Raw genomic sequence first — 4212 nt, 5'->3', positions numbered from 1 at the left:
AGGTAAGCTCGAATCTGAGTGGGTTAATCTTTTCATTTATTTAAATTTCTCAAAGTACAAGGGCATTTCCCCAAACTACCTCCTACTATCATAGTAGTAGGTCCCCAACCTTAGTCATTTTACTAAGGCATATACATTCTAATTTTCTTTCCATATTGATTGCACAAACTCACTCAGAGTGCTCCGGTGCCTTTAAACCAGTCAAGCACGAATGCCCTGGTACCTTTAAACCAGTTAGACTTACATTACCTCCATATATGATTAAGTTTTTCACATTATTTCCACTTCTGATTTCAAGGGCTAGTGTGACACAACACGTAGTGCCATGCACTATCAACTCTTACCAAGAACAAGTAGAGTATTGATCTGTTAAGAAAAAGGGCACCTAGGGCAGGTTCAAGGATTCGTGATTTGCAACATATATACCCTTTTCTCCATCACATTAACAATTAATGTTTCAGAATATGCGGTGATGTAGACATGGAAGCACATTCACTCAAGTTAAATAGGCATATAGATCATGAGTATCTACCTATCATAAGCATTTCCATAATACAATCTAGCAGCATACCCATATGTCTGAACCCAACACAGAGTTAAACAAAACGGTGCACCATAATACAAAACTCATAGTCAATGCTGTTGTAATTAAGTGAAATTAAATTCCTATTGATTCAAGAACTCAAAACTATGAAAGTAAACCATAATAGTGCACTAACAATCAGTATGGTGAAAGCAGGTCATACTGTTGCAATAAAAACAGTGCTCTGAATATTGTTTAACGACATCTAATCAGAGGATAACAAGATATGTTAGTCAAAGTATAATAGGGTATAAAATCAATATTAACTGATCAGCATATAACATGGTGGTCAGTTAACATTAACTGATCAACATGTAGCGAAACATGCTATTAACATTAACAGGAAATCAATTAACACTAACCGTTTAGAACCTAACAACGTAGTAAGTTAACTCTAACTGATCAGCAATTTACAAGGCATGCTATTAACATTAACGGAGAATCAATTAACACTAACTGTTCAGCCAAACAAGATGGTAAATTAACTTTAACCCAATCAAAACCCAACATTTAATACAAATCCAGAGAAAATGTACACAACAAACTTGTAACCGCAGTTCCAATTATAAGGCTGGTTAAGTCATTGTCCTATGATTAAGCTTTCCCTCAATGCATCCAAAAGCCATGGTCTTATTTAGTCACTCAAATAACTAAAAGAATTACGGTCTATTGACTCCTCGAGTCATTACTAGACTTCACAACATATCTATTTACTTTATACTCAGAAAGCATATTATGCATAACACAAAAATTTACAGCCAACCAAATTCAAATCTATACTGGAAGAGCATTTTAGACATCACTGAAAATCACATGTCTGAGTACGATTTATACTGAGAAAGCATAGGAGTCTTAACTAAAAATCACTGCCAACCTTCTTCAGATTATATAAAAAAAAAACTATTTGATCTAACTAGGAGCCACAACATTCTAATTAAAGTTTATACTAAAAGAGCATATCAACAAAAAGAAAGATTCGGTCTTTTAGCAAATTCGGTGTAACGAGACAGTAGGAAAATGTAATGTGAAAAGACCAACAAGTTTATCAGTAACGCGTGACTGATCACACGGGGATCACAGGTCAAACTTTACTGACATACCACTTTTGGTAATTATACGTAACAGACACATTATTATTTTTTTTGTCCAAAGATAAGATGTTCGATCAAAATGAATATTTCATAAATTCATGATATAAAAAAAAATGACAAACATGGTTGATTAGAATATTGAATCTGAGGAACTTGTAGCATGACCAAAAGTTCCATAAGCACGGTCTACAAACGTGCACTTTTCAACCCACACGAATAGATTGTGTGTGCATCCTTGAAACAAAATACCCAATCCATGAATCATAGAAACCCTTCCCTCGAATCAAAAATCCTAAAAAAAAAATCGATATGAGTTTGACAACAACACATTTCATACTTGGAACCCGTACATATGCAAAATCACAGAGAACCCTACACATCCGAAACCCCCAAGTCGTAGATTTGGGGTTCTCGGATTAGGGTTAACAGACACCCCCCCCCCCCCCTTTTTCAGAACGCTGAACACCCCTCACCTATTTGGGGATTTTTGGTCTCTCACGCGCACACACCCGAGCACAGGTATAGCTACAGGAAAAGTTACAGAGATCCTACCTTAACCAACGAGAGGAGGAGGCTGACGCTGCTGGGAGGTCACCGACAAGGCTACCGGAGAGGGGAACGTCGACCGACAGTGGTGCTTGGCCGCGGGTCGCCGATGGGGAATGTCGTCGGCATCGGCGGTTGTCGGGGAAGGTTCGCGCAGGCTCGTTGGAGATTTAACAAAGAGGGTAGGAGAAGACAAAGAGAGAGATGAGAGGCAGAGGAGAGTGAGAGAGACGAACTCGGGGTCCCCCTTTGTAGGAGAAAGCCGGAGAATAGAGGAGCTCTCCTCCAACGGCTAAGCTATGACTCACCCCCTTCCCCCCCATAGCGAATATGTGTGTTAGGGTTCGTTCAGAACCCTAACAACCAGTTTTTATCGGGCAACCCGTATTGGGCTGCCTTTAAGCTAAAATATATATATATATATATATATTTTTTCACTTCGTAGGTTGCGGGCCAGGTCCGGATCTGAGACCCGAGATCCAACCACATGTTGGATTCGCGTCTCTCAAGCGATGTGGAACCGCAAAATGGATCCAATTGTGGATCCCCGTGTATAGTTTATGTTTATTTTATATTATTATTATTATTATTATTATTATTATTTCTTTTTATAATATATATATATATATATGATATTATATATATATATATATATATATATATATATATATATATATATATAAATCCTAATTGATATGGATCCTGAATCCAATCTCAAATTTGATCCTGATAATGATGATCCAATACCAAAGATCCAATCCATTTGCCTAAAATCCCTTATTGATTATCCAATTAAAATGTTCGTGATCCGATCTCTAAGATCCGAATGGAATATCCAAGTTTTGAACCGGATATTAGTGATCCAACATTGAAGGTCTAAATAGGATATCTGCGAATCAAGTACAATTAAACAATTAAAACAATAAAATATCCTTGTAACAACCTAAGAACGTAAATTTTAAGTTTATTTATATGATAAAATTCATGGGTATTACATGGCGAGTTAGCGGGCGGGTTGGCGTGTCGGGTTCGGGTAAACGGGTTGGCGGGTTGGGTTCGGGTAAATGGATTGGCGGGCAGGTTGGGTAAACTCATCTTTCAACAACCAGACATACCAGAAAACCCTAAAGAAGATACAGGAACAAAGAAGCAACCACTAGAACCAACACACAGAGAAGTACTGGTGAGAGCACTCCAAATACCTTGGACGCGACGACGATTGCTGCCCTCACGGAGAGTCTCCCGGAGGCCGGCTTCTCCAACGCTAGACCGCCGTGGTTGAGAGACAACCCTAACCCGCGAGGGCCTCAGGCCTTCGAACGACGCCAGAGCGGCGGAAGAGGAGGCGAACAGGACGGTGGCCATGGCCTACGGAGAAAGGTGGGTCCTGAAAACCCTAAAGAAGATACAAGAACAAAGAAGCAACCACTAGAACCAACACACACAGAAGTACTGGGGAGAGCACTCCAAATACCTTGGGCGCGACGACGGTTGTTGCCCTCACGGAGAGTCTCCCGGAGGCCAGCTTCTCCAGCGCTAGACCACTGTGGTTGAGGGATGAAACCCTAACCCGTGAGGGCCTCAGGCCTTCGAATGGCGCCAAAGCGGAAGAGGAGGCGAACGGGACGGTGGCCTATGGAGAGAGGCGGGTCCTGTACACAGAAAAGAAGGAGAGAGGGGTAGAGGATTAGGGCACGAATTAGGGCAAGAAGAAAAGCGAAGTGAAGGACTTGAATTAGGGTAAAGACTAAAGAGGCGAATCAACCCTGACCCTTTTATTAAATGGGTCAGCCGGGTTGACATACCCCTAACACGAACCCGACCCGCTTAATAAATGGGTTATGCGGGTCGACCCATTTACGACACGAACCCGTTTAAGCCAAACCTGAACCCGGTTAAGAAGCGGGCTGGCGGGTCATGTCAGATTTTGCCACCCCTATTCAAGCCTAAGCTCAGCTCGCGTACAACGCTAATGGAAGTTGCGTTTTTGTG

This window comes from Nuphar pumila, chromosome 5 (genome assembly GCF_984573655.1).
Source record: "Nuphar pumila chromosome 5, dmNupPumi1.hap1.1, whole genome shotgun sequence".
In the NCBI taxonomy this organism is placed as follows: Eukaryota; Viridiplantae; Streptophyta; class Magnoliopsida; order Nymphaeales; family Nymphaeaceae; genus Nuphar; species Nuphar pumila.
This window is presented reverse-complemented; position numbering follows the sequence as displayed.